General features: G+C 37.4%; 1 non-coding gene across 1 annotated transcript; it reads right to left on the bottom strand.

Moving 5' to 3' along the window:
- Positions 1-971: 971 nt before the first annotated feature.
- On the bottom strand, positions 972-1,043 carry TRNAD-GUC (transfer RNA aspartic acid (anticodon GUC)). Its single transcript has one exon. It is a non-coding gene; the product is annotated as a tRNA-Asp (tRNA).
- Positions 1,044-21,090: the final 20,047 nt, after the last annotated feature.

Below are 21,090 nucleotides of genomic sequence, written 5' to 3'. Positions count from 1 at the left end.
GAGAACAAACCCAAACCATCCGGTTCACCACTGCCGAATTTCGAGTTCAATTAAAACTATCCAGAGGAAAATTAGAAATCGCCGCTGCGGGGGATCAGACTCGGGTCACCCGCGTGACAGGCGGGAACAGTCACCACTACACAACGACGACTTTCGAAAAATATAACATTTGTTCACACACCAGATCTTTATCAACCGTCGTTAGAAAAAGTAATCCGATTAAAATTGTCGAAACAAAATTGAACTTGTTATTGTTGGGGGGATCAAACTCAGGTCACTCGAGTGACAAGCAGGAATACTCACCCTTGTACTACAACGGCCTCTGGAACATAATAACTCGAGTGACAGGCGGAAATGCTCACCAGTGTACCACTACAACGACCTCTGAAAATGTATTATTTGTCAACACACGAGATTTCATAAACCACTTTTTAGTGAAAGCAATCCAGTCCCGACTTTCGTCAAACGACCGTTGTTGGGGATCGAACCCAAACTACCGGCATGACGGGTTCACACACCAGATCTTTATCAACCGTCGTTAGAAAAAGTAATCCGATTAAAATTGTCGAAACAAAATTGAACTTGTTATTGTTGGGGGGATCAAACTCAGGTCACTCGAGTGACAAGCAGGAATACTCACCCTTGTACTACAACGGCCTCTGGAACATAATAACTCGAGTGTCAGGCGGAAATGCTCACCAGTGTACCACTACAACGACCTCTGAAAATGTATTATTTGTCAACACACGAGATTTCATAAACCACTTTTTAGTGAAAGCAATCCAGTCCCGACTTTCGTCAAACGACCGTTGTTGGGGATCGAACCCAAACTACCGGCATGACGGGTTCACCGCTGTCCAATTTCGAATTCCGTCAAAACTACCGGGATAAAATTAAAATCGCCGTTGCCGGGGACCGAACCCAGGTTCACCGCTGTCCGTCAAAACTACACCAGGATAGAAACCTAAAATCGCCGTTGCCGGGGATCGAACCCGGGTCACCTGCGTGACAGGCAGGAATACTCACCACTATACTACAACGACCGATCAAAGATAAATTATTTGTTAACGCTCCAGATTTTATCAATCGTCTTTAGAGAAAGTAATCCATTGTTAACGCTCTAGATTTTATCGATCGTCTTCGGAACAAGTAATCCAATTTCAAATGCGGTGAAAATTGTCGAAAGAAAATTAAACTTATTATTGTTGGGGTCCAAACTCCGGTCTCTCGAGTGACAAGCGGGAATACTCACTACTGTATTACACCGACCTCTGAAAAATATATTCTTTGTTGACACACGAGAGAAAAAGGAATCCAATTCCGAATTTCGTTGCTGGGGAACAAACCCAAACCATCCGGTTCACCACTGCCGAATTTCGAGTTCAATTAAAACTATCCAGAGGAAAATTAGAAATCGCCGCTGCGGGGGATCAGACTCGGGTCACCCGCGTGACAGGCGGGAACAGTCACCACTACACAACGACGACTTTCGAAAAATATAACATTTGTTCACACACCAGATCTTTATCAACCGTCGTTAGAAAAAGTAATCCGATTAAAATTGTCAAAACAAAATTGAACTTGTTATTGTTGGGGGGATCAAACTCAGGTCACTCGAGTGACAAGCAGGAATACTCACCCTTGTACTACAACGGCCTCTGGAACATAATAACTCGAGTGACAGGCGGAAATGCTCACCAGTGTACCACTACAACGACCTCTGAAAATGTATTATTTGTCAACACACGAGATTTCATAAACCACTTTTTAGTGAAAGCAATCCAGTCCCGACTTTCGTCAAACGACCGTTGTTGGGGATCGAACCCAAACTACCGGCATGACGGGTTCACCGCTGTCCAATTTCGAATTCCGTCAAAACTACCGGGATAAAATTAAAATCGCCGTTGCTGGGGACCGAACCCAGGTTCACCGCTGTCCGTCAAAACTACACTAGGATAGAAACCTAAAATCGCCGTTGTTGGGGCATCGAACCCGGGTCACCTGCGTGACAGGCAGGAATACTCACCACTATACTACAACGACTGATCAAAGATAAATCATTTGTTAACGCTCCAGATTTTATCAATCGTCTTTAGAGAAAGTAATCCATTGTTAACGCTCTAGATTTTATCGATCGTCTTCGGAACAAGTAATCCAATTTCAAATGCGGTGAAAATTGTCGAAAGAAAATTAAACTTATTATTGTTGGGGTCCAAACTCCGTTCTCTCGAGTGACAAGCGGGAATACTCACTACTGTATTACACCGACCTTTGAAAAATATATTCTTTGTTGACACACGAGAGAAAAAGGAATCCAATTCCGAATTTCGTTGCTGGAGAACAAACCCAAACCATCCGGTTCACCACTGCCGAATTTCGAGTTCAATTAAAACTATCCAGAGGAAAATTAGAAATCGCCACTGCGGGGGATCAGACTCGGGTCACCCCGCGTGACAGGCGGGAACAGTCACCACTACACAACGACGACTTTCGAAAAATATAACATTTGTTCACACACCAGATCTTTATCAACCTAGAAAGCGCATCCAACCCAATGGTATCGTATCAACCTTGTTTGTTGGGCTGGCTAATGGCTCGCAGCTCCCCAGGTTTGTTTGGTTTGGGAATCCGTCGTTAGAAAAAGTAATCCGATTAAAATTGTCAAAACAAAATTGAACTTGTTATTGTTGGGGGGATCAAACTCAGGTCACTCGAGTGACAAGCAGGAATACTCACCCTTGTACTACAACGACCTCTGGAACATAATAACTCGAGTGACAGGCGGAAATGCTCACCAGTGTACCACTACAACGACCCCTGAAAATGTATTATTTGTCAACACACGAGATTTCATAAACCACTTTTTAGTGAAAGCAATCCAGTCCCGACTTTCGTCAAACGACCGTTGTTGGGGATCGAACCGAAACTACCGGCATGACGGGTTCACCGCTGTCCAATTTTGAATTCCGTCAAAACTACCGGGATAAAATTAAAATCGCCGTTGCCGGGGACCGAACCCAGGTTCACCGCTGTCCGTCAAAACTACACCAGGATAGAAACCTAAAATCGCCGTTGCCAGGGATCGAACCCGAGTCACCTGCGTGACAGGTAGGAATACTCACCACTATACTACAATGACTGATCAAAGATAAATTATTTGTTAACGCTCCAGATTTTATCAATCGTCTTTAGAGAAAGTAATCCATTGTTAACGCTCTAGATTTTATCGATCGTCTTCGGAACAAGTAATCCAATTTCAAATGCGGTGAAAATTGTCGAAAGAAAATTAAACTTATTATTGTTGGGGTCCAAACTCCGGTCTCTCGAGTGACAAGCGGGAATACTCACTACTGTATTACACCGACCTCTGAAAAATATATTCTTTGTTGACACACGAGAGAAAAAGGAATCCAATTCCGAATTTCGTTGCTGGGGAACAAACCCAAACCATCCGGTTCACCACTGCCGAATTTCGAGTTCAATTAAAACTATCCAGAGGAAAATTAGAAATCGCCGCTGCGGGGGATCAGACTCGGGTCACCCGCGTGACAAGCGGGAACAGTCACCACTACACAACGACGACTTTCGAAAAATATAACATTTGTTCACACACCAGATCTTTATCAACCGTCGTTAGAAAAAGTAATCCGATTAAAATTGTCGAAACAAAATTGAACTTGTTATTGTTGGGGGGATCAAACTCAGGTCACTCGAGTGACAAGCAGGAATACTCACCCTTGTACTACAACGACCTCTGGAACATAATAACTCGAGTGACAGGCGGAAATGCTCACCAGTGTACCACTACAACGACCTCTGAAAATGTATTATTTGTCAACACACGAGATTTCATAAACCACTTTTTAGTGAAAGCAATCCAGTCCCGACTTTCGTCAAACGACCGTTGTTGGGGATCGAACCCAAACTACCGGCATGACGGGTTCACCGCTGTCCAATTTCGAATTCCGTCAAAACTACCTGGATAAAATTAAAATCGCCGTTGCCGGGGACCGAACCCAGGTTCACCGCTGTCCGTCAAAACTACACCAGGATAGAAACCTAAAATCGCCGTTGCCGGGGATTGAACCCGGGTCACCTGCGTGACAGGCAGGAATACTCACCACTATACTACAACGACTGATCAAAGATAAATTATTTGTTAACGCTCCAGATTTTAAAAATTGTCTTTAGAGAAAGTAATCCATTGTTAACGCTCTAGATTTTATCGATCGTCTTCGGAACAAGTAATCCAATTTCAAATGCAGTGAAAATTGTCGAAAGAAAATTAAACTTATTATTGTTGGGGTCCAAACTCCGGTCTCTCGAGTGACAAGCGGGAATACTCACTACTGTATTACACCGACCTCTGAAAAATATATTCTTTGTTGACACACGAGAGAAAAGGAATCCAATTCCGAATTTCGTTGCTGGGGAACAAACCCAAACCATCTGGTTCACCACTGCCGAATTTCGAGTTCAATTAAAACTATCCAGAGGAAAATTAGAAATCGCCGCTGCGGGGGATCAGACTCGGGTCACCCGGGTGACAGGCGGGAACAGTCACCACTACACAACGACGACTTTCGAAAAATATAACATTTGTTCACACACCAGATCTTTATCAACCGTCGTTAGAAAAAGTAATCCGATTAAAATTGTCAAAACAAAATTGAACTTGTTATTGTTGGGGGGATCAAACTCAGGTCACTCGAGTGACAAGCAGGAATACTCACCCTTGTACTACAACGACCTCTGGAACATAATAACTCGAGTGACAGGCGGAAATGCTCACCACTGTACCACTACAACGACCTCTGAAAATGTATTATTTGTCAACACACGAGATTTCATAAACCACTTTTTAGTGAAAGCAATCCAGTCCCGACTTTCGTCAAATGACCGTTGTTGGGGATCGAACCCAAACTACCGGCATGACGGGTTCACCGCTGTCCAATTTCGAATTCCGTCAAAACTACCGGGATAAAATTAAAATCGCCGTTGTCGGGGACCGAACCCAGGTTCACCGCTGTCCGTCAAAACTACACCAGGATAGAAACCTAAAATCGCCGTTGCTGGGGATCGAACCTGGGTCACCTGCGTGATAGGCAGGAATACTCACCACTATACTACAACGACTGATCAAAGATAAATTATTTGTTAACGCTCCAGATTTTATCAATCGTCTTTAGAGAAAGTAATCCATTGTTAACGCTCTAGATTTTATCGATCGTCTTCGGAACAAGTAATCCAATTTCAAATGCGGTGAAAATTGTCGAAAGAAAATTAAACTTATTATTGTTGGGGTCCAAACTCCGGTCTCTCGAGTGACAAGCGGGAATACTCACTACTGTATTACACCGACCTCTGAAAAATATATTCTTTGTTGACACACGAGAGAAAAAGGAATCTAATTCCGAATTTCGTTGCTGGGGAACAAACCCAAACCATCCGGTTCATCACTGCCGAATTTCGAGTTCAATTAAAACTATCCAAAGGAAAATTAGAAATCGCCGCTGCGGGGGATCGACTCGGGTCACCCACGTGACAGGCGGGAACAGTCACCACTACACAACGACGACTTTCGAAAAATATAACATTTGTTCACACACCAGATCTTTATGAACCGTCGTTAGAAAAAGTAATCCGATTAAAATTGTCAAAACAAAATTGAACTTGTTATTGTTGGGGGGATCAAACTCAGGTCACTCGAGTGACAAGCAGGAATACTCACCCTTGTACTACAACGACCTCTGGAACATAATAACTCGAGTGACAGGCGGAAATGCTCACCACTGTCCAATTTCGAATTCCGTCAAAACTACCGGGATAAAATTAAAATCGCCGTTGCTGGGGACCGAACCCAGGTTCACCGCTGTCCGTCAAAACTACACAAGGATAAAAACTAAAATCGCCGTTGCCGGGGATCGAACCCGGGTCCACCTGCGTGACAGGCAAGAATACTCACAACTATACTACAACGACTGATCAAAGATAAATTATTTGTTAACACTCCAGATTTTATCAATCGTCTTTAGAGAAAGTAATCCATTGTTAACGCTCTAGATTTTATCGATCGTCTTCGGAACAAGTAATCCAATTTCAAATGCGGTGAAAATTGTCGAAAGAAAATTAAACTTATTATTGATGGGGTCCAAACTCCGGTCTCTCGAGTGACAAGCGGGAATACTCACTACTGTATTACACCGACCTCTGAAAAATATATTCTTTGTTGACACACGAGAGAAAAAGGAATCCAATTCCGAATTTCGTTGCTGGGGAACAAACCCAAACCATCCGGTTCATCACTGCCGAATTTCGAGTTCAATTAAAACTATCCAAAGGAAAATTAGAAATCGCCGCTACGGGGGATCAGACTCGGGTCACCCGCGTGACAGGCGGGAACAGTCACCTCTACACAACGACGACTTTCGAAAAATATAACATTTGTTAACACACCAGATCTTTATCAACCGTCGTTAGAAAAAGTAATCCGATTAAAATTGTCAAAACAAAATTGAACTTGTTATTGTTGGGGGGAGCAAACTCAGGTCACTCGAGTGACAAGCAGGAATACTCATCCTTGTACTACAACGACCTCTGGAACATAATAACTCGAGTGACAGGCGGAAATGCTCACCACTGTACCACTACAATGACCTCTGAAAATGTATTATTTGTCAACACATGAGATTTCATAAACCACTTTTTAGTGAAAGCAATCCAGTCCCGACTTTCGTCAAACGACCGTTCTTGGGGATCGAACCCAAACTACCGGCATGACGGGTTCACCGATGTCCGTCAAAACTACACCAGGATAAAACTAAAATCTCCGTTGCTGGGGATGGAACCCGGGTCCCCTGCGTGACAGGCAAGAATACTCACCACTATACTACAAAGACTGATCAAAGATAAATTATTTGTTAACGCTCCAGATTTTATGAATCGTCTTTAGAAAAAGTAATCCATTGTTAACGCTCTAGATTTTATCGATCGTCTTCGGAACAAGTAATCCAATTTCAAATGCGGTGAAAATTTTCGCAAGAAAATTAAACTTATTATTGTTCCTGTCCAAACTCCAGTCTCTCGAGTGACAAGCGGGAATACTCACTACTGTATTACACTGACCTTTGAAAAATATATTGTTTGTTGACACACGAGAGAAAAAGGAATCCAATTCCGAATTTCGTTGCTGGGGAACAAACCCAAACCATCTGGTTCACCACTGCCGAATTTTCAGTCAATTAAAACTATCCAAAGGAAAATTAGAAATCGCCGCAGCGGGGGATCAGATTCGGGTCACCCGCGTGACAGGCGGGAATAGTCACCACTACACACGACAACTTTCGAAAAATATAACATTTGTTAACACACCAGATCTTTATGAACCGTCTTTAGAAAAAGTAATCCGATTAAAATTGGCAAAACAAAATTGAACTTGTTATTGTTGGGGGGATCAAACTCAGGTCACTCGAGTGACAAGCAGGAATACTCACCCTTGTACTACAACGACCTCTGGAACATAATAACTCGAGTGACAGGCGGAAATGCTCACCACTGTACCACTACAATGACCTCTGAAAATGTATTATTTGTCAACACACGAGATTTCATAAACCACTTTTTAGTGAAAGCAATCCAGTCCCGACTTTCGTCAAACGACCGTTGTTGGGGATCGAACCCAAACTACCGGCATGACGGGTTCACCGCTGTCCAATTTCGAATTCCGTCAAAACTACCCGGATAAAATTAAAATCGCCGTTGCCGGGGACCGAACCCAGGTTCACCGCTGTCCGTCAAATCTACACCAGGATAAAAACTAAAATCGCTGTTGTCGGGGATCGAACCTGGGGTCACCTGCGTGACAGGCAGGAATACTCACCACTATACTACAACAACTGATCAAAGATAAATTATTTGTTAACGCTCCAGATTTTATCAATCGTCTTTAGAGAAAGTAATCCATTGTTAACGCTCTAGATTTTATCGATCGTCTTTAGAACAAGTAATCCAATTTCAAATGCGGTGAAAATTGTCGAAAGAAAATTAAACTTATTATTGTTGGGGTCCAAACTCCGGTCTCTCGAGTGACAAGCGGGAATACTCACTACTGTATTACACTGGCCTCTGAAAAATATATTCTTTGTTGACACACGAGAGAAAAAGGAATCCAATTCTGAATTTTGTTGCTGGAGAACAAACCCAAACCATCCGGTTCACCACTACCGAATTTCGAGTTCAATTAAAACTATCCAAAGAAAAATTAGAAATCGCCGCTGCGGGGGATCAGACTCGGGTCACCCGCGTGACAGGCGGGAACAGTCACCACTACACAACGACGACATTCAAAAAATATAACATTTGTTAACACACCAGATCTTTATCAACCGTCGTTAGAAAAAGTAATCCGATTAAAATTGTCAAAACAAAATTGAACTTGTTATTGTTGGGGGGATCAAACTCAGGTCACTCGAGTGACAAGCAGGAATACTCACCCTTGTACTACAACGACCTCTGGAACATAATAACTCGAGTGACAGACGGAAATGCTCACCACTGTACCACTACAACGACCTCTGAAAATGTATTATTTGTTAATACACGAGATTTCATAAACCACTTTTTAGTGAAAGCAATCCAGTTCCGACTTTCGTCAAACGACCGTTGTTGGGGATCGAACCCAAACTACCGGCATGACGGGTTCACCGTTTGCCAATTTCGAATTCTGACTTTCGTCAAACGACCGTTGTTGGGGATCGAACCCAAACTACCGGCATGATGGGTTCACCGTTGTCCAATTTCGAATTCCGTCAAAACTACCGGGATAAAATTAAAATCACCATTGTCGGGGACCGAACCCAGGTTCACCGCTGGCCGTCAAAACTACACAAGGATAAAAATTAAAATAGCCATTGTTGGGGATCGAACCCGAGACACCTATGTGACAAGCATGAATACTCACCACTATACTACAACAACTGATCAAAAATTAATTATTTGTTAACGCTCCAGATTTTATCAATTGTCTTTAGAAAAAGTAATCCATTGTTATGCAATTATCATTATTATTTTTTTTTTTTAATAAGAATAAAACTTGGTACGATGCAATAAAACTTAAGAATAATTTAGAACTTAAATAGAAAAAGGGTTACAAAATATAATTTATTTCAGGTTTAAATTATAACATTTTCATGTTATAAAATTTATTTATACTTTACTTATTTTCTTTTATACTTGGTCTTGAAGTAGAAAATGTTCCATGTGTTCCTAAATAGCTTCTTTCAAAAGGGCTTCCGCTTCAGGTGTGAATGTCTTGGTGGCAGATATTATTTCTTGAAACTGAGGTTTATTCGTTTTCACCCAAGTACGTAACTCTACGAGAAATTTTCTTACTTGTTCAATTTCTAATGAATCAAGATAACTATTTGTTCCGGTATAAATAGTCATTATCTGTTCTTCTACCGTGAGAGGGGCTGATTGGGATTGTTTGAGCAACTCACGTAATCGTTGACCTCTTGCCAATTGATTATGAGTAGCTTTATCGAGATCAGAAGTGAATTGCGCAAAGGCTTCTAATTCGACAACGTAGTTTTATTGTGATTCGGTCAAACTCGACCTACTCCACTCCCCAAGCGCCTCTTGAAAATTTGAATAAAACTTTCTCACTCTTTCTTCGGATCAAAGCCCAACCGCTACCCGCTCCTTTTACGAGTGCAAGAGCAAACTCAATCCTTTTCACGACTCATGATCAAATTCGTACACCGCTCTTTTTACGAGTTCAAGAGCAAACTCAATCCTTTCCACGACTCAGGATCAAACCAGTACAACTGTCTGAAACTTTATAGAAACAAACCACACACCACAACTCTCTGAAGTAGTAGATTTACAATTTTTTCACACTACAATAGACATCTCCCTCGGAATGAGATAAACAAGAAATAAAATTGGAAACTTGGAGAAAGCAACAATGGAGACTTTTTAAAAAAAGTTTAGATCGAGTAAACTATGGAACTTGTGTATTGTGAAATGTTCTGTGTGTTGTGTTCTAAAAAGTATGAAGAGGTGATGAGTTTAAATAGTGATCAAGTTGTAAAAATAGGAATTGATACGGACTACTAAAACGTGAACGGAAACGTCGACCAGAAAAATAATATTTATTTATTTTTAAATTTATCGTAAAACATTATAGACCACATGTTTCATTTAAACATATATATATTATTTTAAATAAATATTAAAAACATTTTAAATTCATTTTTATTATATATATATATTCTATATATATATATATATATATATAACATATTTAAATGCAATAATATAATAAAAAAAATGTTAATGAAAACAATGTGAGTAACATTTAAAAGTAATTGAAATCCAAAGTAATTGAAATCCAAAGGTAATGGAAATGATTTTATAATTTAAATACTCTGTCCTTTAATTTAAAAGTAATGGAAACTTTTATAAATGTAATTGAAAACATCACCATTTGTTACTCTGGTTATAAATGTCATACTTCGATTGGTCTATGATGCAATTTTGTCGCAGGTCCATGATGTCAATTTTGTCACCACATCATCAATTCAAGTATCTTGTTTTGAATTCGATTGGTCCATGATGTCAATTTTGCCGCCACATCATCACGTCGGGTATCTTGTTTAGACTGAAACTTCTTCGTTTTATCTCTAATTTGAGTGAACCAAAAAAGACGTTGAAATTGTTATTCCCAACCTTACACTGTAGACAAAATATTGAGAATTCTTAATCATTGAAGGTAGGTTTGTCATCATCAAAACATCAATTACTTAATTAATTAATTTGAGATTAAGGCGAAAAAGCCAACAGGAAGATGTTTGGTTCCATGATTTGAATTATAGCAATCATATGTGTGCAAATAAGGAATGATTCTTAGATCTTGATGAGAAATTCAGACAATCTGTGAAACTTGGAAATAAGTTCAAGATGACAATGTTGGAAAAAGGTAACATTAGGTTGCAAGTTGCTAGAGTCACTCACGTAATCTGAGTTGAGAAATAACTCATTAAGTCTTGGACAATTGCAAGAAAGAGGTGTATCTATTTTGATACAACATGGAGAATACAAAATCTATCATCCCAAGAAGGGGCTTATTATGCCAACAACATTGTCTACAAATAGGATATTCATATTACTTACAAGAATCATGTCACAAAAAGCCATTTGTTTCCAAACAATTATAGAAGATAAAACTCATTGTTGACACCATAGATATAGGTATCTAGGTTTCAAGGTTTTGAGAACATTAAAACATAAGCAAATGGTGAGAGGGTTACCTCAATTTAAAGCATCATCTAAATTATGCACTAATTGCATGGTGGGAAAGCAACATAGGGATGCATTTCGAAAGAGAAGTTTAGGGAGAGCAACACAAAGGCTACAATTGGTACATGCAGACATCTGTAGACCCATCAAACCTCTTTTCAACGGTAAGAAGAGATCTTTCATAAGATTTATTGATAATTACACGTGCAAGGTATGGATATATTTCCTTGCTGAAAATTTTGAAATCTTTGCTATCTTCAAGAATTACAAAAATCTTGTTGAGAAAGAGTTGAAGATTTTATTCGTTGTCTGCAAAAAAATATGGGGTGGAGAGTTCACTTCTCACGATTTCAATATCTAATGGTATCAGTAGACAACTTACTGCAACCTACACTCCCCAACAAAATGGTGTAGTTGAGCGCAAGAACAGAACAATCATGAATATGGTTAGAAGTATATTATCAGAGAAGCAAGTTCCCAAGAATTTCTGGCAAGAAGCAGTAAAGTGGACAGTTCACGTGCTCAACAAAAGTCCTATAGTGGTAGTGAAAGATATGACTCTTGAGGAGGCTTGGAGTGGCGTAAAATCTAATGTTGATTATTTTTAAGTTTTTGGTTGCATTGGCCATGTTCATGTATTAGACAACAAGAGAAAGAAGTTTGATGATAAAAAATTTCAGTGTGTTGCTAGCGATGAGCAAAGAAGGGGAAGTTGTAAGCAAAGATGTGATTTTTGAAGAAAATAAGTGTTGGAATTGGGGGAAAAGTAATGAAGAAGCTAGACTTGATACTCTCAAATGGGAAGATAGTAATATAGAAGGGAGCAAACATCACTAAGGTGAGGAAGAATTTGAAGAAGAGGTGGTAGCAGAAGAAGGGGAAGTTAGTATATCTTCCAATGAGTCACCCAAAGTAAATTCTTCAACATCTGAAGAAAGCACACTAGAAGTGAGGAACAAGAAAGCATCATTATGGATGGAAGATTATGTGAGCGGGAAGACTTTTATGAAGAAGCTAAACACAACAATCTAGTTCTATTAACCTCAACTACAACTACCTTTGAAGAAGTTGTTCAAAGTTCAAAATGGAGAGATGTAATGGACTCGAAGATAGAAGTGATCGAACGAAATGAGACTTGGGAGTTGACAGATTTGCCTAAATGAATGAAGAAGATTGGAGTAAAGAGGGTTTTCAAATGATAATTGTTTTAGCAGCTCGAAATAGTTGGAATGTGTATCAGCTTGACGTGAAAAGTGCTTTCTTATATGGAGGGTTAAAAGAGCCGAGTTTGTTGAGCAACCACAAGGTTAAGAGAAAAATTGTCAAGAATACAAGGTATACAAATTGAAGAAAGCATTATATGGCTTTAAACAAATCCCACGTGTATGGTACAGTCGAATTAAAGCACATTTTGTCAAAGAAGAATTTGAGAGGTGCAACTACGACCATACTTTATTCATACAAATAGGAGATGGAGGTAAAATTTTGATTGTTAATCTATATGTTGACGAACTAATTTTGACTGATAATGATGAGAGCATGTTTGTTAAGTTCAAGAATTCTATGAAACTTGAATTTGAAATGACTAATTTAGAAAAAATGAAATATTTTTTCGTGTAGAGATTTTACAGAATCCTAAAGGCATTTATATTAGTCAAAGAAACTATGCAAAAACAAGTTTTGGAGAAGTTTAGGATGGATAAAAGTTAATAGTCTGAAAAGCCCTGTTGTTCCTACGGTTACACTAACAAATGCTGAAGGAGTCAAGGTCAATGCAACCATGTATAAACACTTGATTGGAAACCTTATGTATCTAAGTGCAACAAGGCCGAATTTAATGTATGTAGTGTATCTCATTAGCAGATTTATGATAAGTACAACTAAGTTGCATTTGCAAGCTGCAAAAAGGGTGCTGAGATAATTAAAAGGTACTATAGATTTGGGAGTTTTTTTATCGAAAAAGGGGAAATGGAGAGTCGATAGCATATACTAATAGTGATTATGCAGAAGATATAGATGATAGGAAAAACACTTCTGGTTATGCGGTTTTTCTTAGTGATGGAGATGTGTCTTGGTCCTCCAAAAAATAACCTGTAATTACTTTGTCCACTAACAAAGTAGAATTTGTGGCAGCCGCCTCTTGTGATTTTCAAGGGGTGTGAATGAGGAGAGACATTTTCGAGACAAATGTATCACTATGTTATGTGACAACAGTTCCACAATTAAGCTATACAAGAATTCAATCATGCATGGACGCAGCAAACACATGGATGTGAGGTTTTATTTCTGGCCTGATTTGACCAGAAATGGAGTTATTGAGTTGAAGTATTGTGTCATATAAGAATAAGTTACAGATATTATGTCAAAACCACTGAAGCAGGATGAGTTCATAAAATTACGTGAGTCAATGGGTTATAGTAGCACGACTAAACTAAAAGCATACCTGTAATCACTTTAGGAGAGAAATTATTAAAGATGGTCATATTAGACTATTTCTTTAGGATTAAAATGGTTAGCTAGACCATTTGTTTAGGGATGTTAGGACCCCTAAATCTTTTAGTGGGTGGTTAATTTCATTCCAAATTTTTATTATGAGCAGTTTCAATAGATAGTACAAGCCTTATCTACAATCAATCATCGTTCTTCTGGTAATTCTGACAGTTACATCAATGTTGAACGTTTGTTTCCAGTATCTTCATTATTCATTAACTCTGCTAATTCTAATTCATGGATTCTCGATAGTAGAGCTACAGATCATATAATATCCAAAGCTTTTGTTATAACTGAACCAAAGGCAACAATTATTTCTACAATAAAATTGACTAAGGGAGGGACACATGTGTCACATACTAATAATGTTTTCTTTAATCCTAACCTTGAATTAAACAATCGTTTTATGTGTGTCTTCATTCAATTTAAACATGATTGTCCATCAGGAAACTTACCAATGACTTGAAATGTTGTGTCACCTTTTATCCTGATTTTTGTGTTATGCAGGACTTGGCTACGAGAAAGAGGATTGGCTCCGGTAAATAATTCGGTGGTCTCTATCATAATTCTTCATCTCCAATCAAATCTTCTACTCATCAAGTATCTTAGTCATCTGATTCGTAGCATTTATGTCTAGGTCATCCTTCATTTTCTCGTTTTAAATTTTTTTTAGATCAATTGCATCTTAATAATGCTACTTTTTCTCATAATTGTAGTTTTTGCCTGTTAGCAAAACAAACTAGGTTATCTTTTCCAAGAAACTCAATAACAACACATTCTGCCTTTGATCTGTTACATTGTGATGTTTGGAGACCTCATAAAATTTCTACGCATTATGGTTTGCATTTTTTTTCTCATTGTTGTTCATGATTTTACTCAATGTACTTGAGTTTTTCTTATGCAACATAAATCAGTACAACATTTGTTAATGAACTTTGTTAAATTCATTCAAATCCAATTTCACACTACTATCAAGATAGTACAATCAGACAATGGGACTGAGTACCTATCTTTGCAACCATTATTTACTTCTTGTGGTATGGAATTTTAGTGTACTTTTGTCTATACTCCACAACAAAATGAATTCATAGAACGTAATCATCGTCATATCCTAAACGTAGCTAAGTCTCTTCTCTTTTAGTCACATGTTCCACTTAACTTTTGGGGAGAGTGCATATTAATTGTTGTTTATCTTATAAATAGAACATCGTCACCATTGCTACTTAACAAGACACTCATTGAAGCATTTTACAAAGGACCACCTACATTTCATCATCTTAAAGTTTTTTGTTGTAAATATTATGTAACTGTAGACGACGGAAGAAGGGAGGAATCGATCGAAAAATTCAGGTTTCAAACAGTACAACATTCAGGCGAGAAAGAAGAGTAAATCAGATCGAATTTCCTAACTTAGTTTAACTTGAATTGAGAAAATGAACCTTATACTAACCTTAAATCCCTTTCATAAGGTCAAATTCAGCTATTAGATGGTAACTTAAACACTTTCGATCTAAACATTAAAAAGTTCATTCTGATTTACTCTTCTTCCAAGGGGAAGAATTGGAGAGGACTAAAGTGAAGAAGATGCAACAATGGCGGGAGGAGGAGACGATGGCAAGACTAGAGGCTGCGATTTTCGTTTGACAGAGAGATTGGATTGATTGAGGATTGGCGGGAGGAACCAAAATTGATTAAACCTAATTTATCTTCCACTTTGGCTATCTTCCTCTATAATTGAATTAAAATAGAATAAAAAAAATAGGAAAAAAAATATAACTAAATCGACAGTTGTGTTTAAGTTAAATCAATTCATTTCCAAAGGTATATTAATTGATATGAATCGAGGGAACCAATACGTAAGGAAACGCCATCGTCTCTCGCAGCCTAAATCGTCGTTTTTTGATTTGCAATGAGCTAATAGAGTGGAATTGTTCATGCGATTCAAAATAGCCACTTCCCATGAAGACGATGGCTTCTGATATTTGAAATCGGATTATGCAAAACATGAGTTAATAATCATGTTTCATTCAAAAGTAAGTAATACGATGAAACAAAAGATGCTTTGAGACTTTGGGGTTTAATTTGATCACCTTTTTTTACTCAACCCATTTTGATTTTGTCTCATATAAATGTTCAAATCGAGTAGGGTCGAAGTTGAAATATATTATGTTTAGATGAGAGTTTGAAGGAACCAAATCTACATTCCCGGGATATTTTAATAGATAAGATTCATTAGAACCAAGACCTAAGAAAATGTGCTGCCCCAAATACAAATACTATTAAAACACTAAACCAATTTCCCATTTCTGGCCAAAATACTATTAAAACATGGATGCTGATGAACCAAATAGTGTTGATTGCCAAAAAAATTCTTTGAATGTCCAAGAGTATTTCCCTCTTATACTGATCACATGTTCACCTAAATCATCATCTTTCGACTGGCAATAAATCGTGAGAGTTGAATCCGTCATATGATTCTAAATGGACACTTCTCACGGAGACAATGGACGTTGTATCTTGGAGTTGGATAGTGCAAAACATGAATTAATAATCATGTTTGATTAAAAAGAAAGCGACTTTCAAACAAATATTACTACACGAAGATATTTGCTTCTAAAAATGTTATATTTCAAAAATGAGAAGGAGATCGAGGCTAGCGCCCAATAGTCCAGGGGCAGGGACAATTTCATTCAAGACTTGAGAGTTTGAGAGTACAGTAAAATAGTCGAGAGAGAATGTATGTAAAGGGTGTAGGGCAGATGAACGTGACGGGATGAAGTACGAATAGAGTCAAAGAGAGAGAGTAAGGCGTCGCAGACCAGATGCATATGCAGATACTCTAGGCTCTGGCTTTAGCCTGTCAGGGCTTCGACGTTGGGCTTCGCTTTTTTTTTTTTTTTTTTGTAAGGTTCTTGAGTTGAATCAGTTTGACCCAATCATTTTCTTTTAGAACCCAAACCGAATCGGATTAAAAAAAATGAACCCAACTCAACCCTTATGATTCGGGTTGGATTCTTGAGTTCTCGAATCGGGTGTACACCCCTTGATGTGAAAAATGTCATAATAATTAATCATTGTTCGATAGAATTGGTATGGAAGACTCAAACTTTGAGGTCTCGAGTCGTTTTAGCTAAATCCTACACGTAGAAGAAGATTAAATTTAATTATTACTCTTATCATCAACCTGATTAGTCTTAAAAAAAAATTTAATTATACAATTTTTATTAATATTTATATATGAAATTATCTAATTGATATAAAGAATTAATGAGTTAAATTATCCTTAAATTCACATAATTCATTTATACAATTTTTAAAAAAAATTATTTTATTGATTTTAAAAATTTTCAAAAGTAAGCTTATAAATAAATAAATAAATAAATAAATATATATATATATATATATATATATATTTGTCTAAATATTTACATTTAAGAAATGCTTTAAAAATTCAATATAAATTTTAAAATTAAAAAATATATATTTTTAAGAAAGTTTGCCCTTATTTTTTTAATTTAACTATGAAATGATAGCATTATAAATATAATTTCTATAATTTGAAAACTAAATTGCTACAAACTTAAAACGACATTGTGTCCTATCAACATGTCGAAGCCAAAAGCACCTTCCCCATTCGAGATTATCTCTACAAAAGCCGACAACGACTTCGGTCGAAATGGCACATCCGAGTAATCAAACAAACTACCCAATGCAACAAACTCCCCACCCAATAGTCGTGCAAGTGTCATATGTTTAATATATGTACCGTGTTTATGATATGATATGTTTATGATATTATATGTTTTATGCTATAATGTGTTCTATGATATAATGTATGTTAAGATATGATATGTTGGAGGATATGGCAAATTGAACTATATGACATGTTGAATAATATGATATGTTGAATGATATGACATGTTGAACTATACGATATGTTGAAGGATATGCTGTGTAACATGACATGATAGATATGTTGTATGACATGTATAACACACGATGAAATATTTTGATATGATGCATAACACTTCAGACTTGTTTTGAAGGCTATGCTATAAATAAAATGGAATGGAGAAAAAATGGGGAGTTGTCTTACATGGTTTAGTTAATGTGAAAACGTTGGGACCTCATGCATAAATATATGTCACATGCATCGAGATATTTCCCCTTATGATTAGTACGGACACATACATTATGAAAAGAAACAATGATCGTCATGTTTAATATGATGCTACAATAGTCGTTATTCCTACTACGTGTCCGAAAACAACACCAAAAATGCTAGCCCAACTAGTACGAGACCCAAGGAGTGTGCGAATCGCTTGGTGGTCCATATCCGCACGTATGGGCCGAGTGTAGAGTAGTAAATATACATATTATTGTTGGGTTTTATGTCCTAAAACTCATAGTTTGTAAACAAAGATATATTCTATTTTCAATAAAGTTATTATTGATGTTTATTCAGTAATAAATTGTTATTGAATAAAGTGAACTTTACGATCATTAATCTAAATCCAATAAACTAAGAACACTCTGGCTATAGTATGATTACTTGAACTATATGTAGAGACATAAGAGTGGATCAAGTTCAAGTATATAGTCAAAATGATCTATAGTATAAGGATAAGGCTGAGTAGCTTATTCTGGGGACACTATGGATGCGGCCCACTTTTGTATATGATATAAACAATGTGATCACTAAATTGTGCATGTGGAGACATGTGAGTGGGGGCGTCCTATGCAATGAGTATTGCATAAGATCGGACCATGAAGAAAACCACTCTCACTTTATAAAGTCGTTTACTGTTGAGACTGATTTTCTTTTCATTCGATAACCTAGGTAACTCGGTTTTAATCCTGAGCTAACCATGAACTCCTGTTTATTCGGAATTATCCTTAGATTTGCATGGGTGAGAGTGGCTCTAGTTCACCGACTCAACAGGCCTCCCATTTCAGGGGTAAGACTGGGTGAATGGCTGGGGACGTGGGGTGCAAGATGGAATTCACTCCTACCCACTTTTAGGGATAGAAGAAAGGTAGTTCCCTTAAGCACTGACTCCATGTCTTGAACAAGGGGCCCCACCCTCTCATTGGCCTGAGAGGGATTCGGTTTACTGGTTGGACCACAAACCAATTGTTCATTAGAGGATCAGTGAGACATAAGGAACAAAAAATAACTTCAGGGGTAAAACGGTAAATTGACCTAGCTCTAGTTACGAACAACCTGTGAAGGATCGACTTACTAATCATGGTTATATCAGATGGACAGAAATATATCTATAGTGAGGGGAGTGCAACTACTAGGCTATAGTGGAGTGTCCTAGTAGTTAACGAATGTTGGTTAACCAGGTTAATGAGTTTAATCGGTTAATCTTGGATCGTTGGAGCCCATGATCTATAGGTCCATTAGGTCCCTCTGCTAGCTCATATCGGACTAAACCATAGAACAGTGTGACGAGTGAGTTCGAAGTGTTCGAATTCAAATTAGGGAATATGCGTTACATATATACGATATATTTAACCGCAATTTTGTTTTATTTACGAATTAAACGAAAAGAGAGAATCTGAGATATTTAAATAAGATTTAAATATCTTAAATCAATTATGTGTCGGAATTGATTGGGATTGACATTTGAATTAATATTAAATATTAATTAAATAGTTTAATTAATCATTTAATGTTACTTTAATTTGAAATTCATTATTCAAATTAATTGTTGAATTAAAATGAAGAAAGTCAAAATGTTGACTTTCATCTAATGGAAAAATCCATGTTAGTGGAATTTTGAGGTGTCAAAATTTGGTTTAACCAAACTTGCATGTTTGCCAAATAAACCCCACAAGTTTGAGTGGAATTTTGAGTGTCAAAATTTGGTTAACTCAAACATGCATGCTTGCCACATAATCCCAAACATTTGAGTGGAATTTTAAGTGTCAAAATTTGGTGATCTCAAGTTTGCATGAACATGCAAACTTGACTCTTTAAATAGAGTGATCATGATACTTGGAAGGTTTTCTTCTTCATCTTGATGAAAAAAACCTTGAAACCAACACTCTCTTTCACATATACAAAATCCCTCCCAAGTTTAGTCACTCACCGGATTCCACAATCCCGTTCTAAGGCCGGAGGATAGTGGAGAAGACACTAGTGGTGGTTCGAAACCGGTTCGTGAGGCAAAAGGAGTTTGAACTACAAAAGGTTAGTATTTAAACCCATTAAGTTTTAATACTTATGAACATGCTAGTTATTTACAATAATTGATGTTCTAAAAGTGCCTAAGATCCAAATTGCTTCCGCATGTGTTATATTAACACCATCAATTGGTATCAGAGCAAGTTTTAGGCACTTTATTTACATTAATTTGATCATGGTGGGTACCATTTCATGCATGAAATTTGTGGTTGCTAAAGTGGATGGTTTTGGTTTTGGCATTTTTTTATGCTTCCATTTGATGCAATTATTGTAATAAGCCTAAGGTGTATGGGCTTTAATGAATGAAGAAAGGTCTGTAATTTTTATGGAGTCCTTAGAGTCCATTTTAGGTTGTAATTGATCGAAAATGGAAGAGATAAGCAAGCTGAACCGAAGAAGATGGAAGAGGCTGTTTGGGTGTTTTTTCTGTCGTTGGGGACCGATTGAACATTTTTAAGGGTTGGTTTGTCCAGTTCGTGATCCTCGGGAGCGGCTCAAGTTATTTTTAATTATTAATGTAATAATTTAGTTAATTGCTTGCTTTAAAATGCCAAAACCAACCCACTTTAGTGTGTTTAATTAATTATGCATTATGAATGTATGTTTTAATTAAATAGAAAATGTATATGCATAAAGTATGTCATATAGATTTAAAATCCCACCATAGGCTAAGCATGTTTCATGCATTCCAAGTATGTTATAAGTGTTATAATGTATAGTATGCATGTCTTAGGGTTCCATGAGTGATAGATATAAATTGTTATATTATTGCATGGAATGGATGATTATATAAATTGTTATATAAACCATGTTATAGGTTATTTTCAACGTCATAAAATAAGGTAGACGTTAAAATCTATAATAAAGATAAGTGCATGCTCACTAAGGGTTAAGAACCGAGCACGATCAATTTTAACAGTTAAAAAGGGTCGATGTCTTATAAAATTGCGGTTACGAGAAAGCTCACCTGGCACGATCTTGTCTAAGGCTGAAGGTACTTAAGTTGACGGTTTACGGAACACCTACTACCTGGAGATCGGACCAGTACTTGAGCTTAGTTAGCCCAGTTTTATGAGCATGCTTAAGTGATGTAAGATTTAGAAAAATCG

The sequence above is a fragment of the Cucurbita pepo genome, chromosome 9 (assembly GCF_057944985.1).
Source record: "Cucurbita pepo subsp. pepo isolate OVF chromosome 9, ASM5794498v1, whole genome shotgun sequence".
Taxonomy (NCBI): domain Eukaryota; kingdom Viridiplantae; phylum Streptophyta; class Magnoliopsida; order Cucurbitales; family Cucurbitaceae; genus Cucurbita; species Cucurbita pepo.
This window is presented reverse-complemented; position numbering and strand designations above follow the sequence as displayed.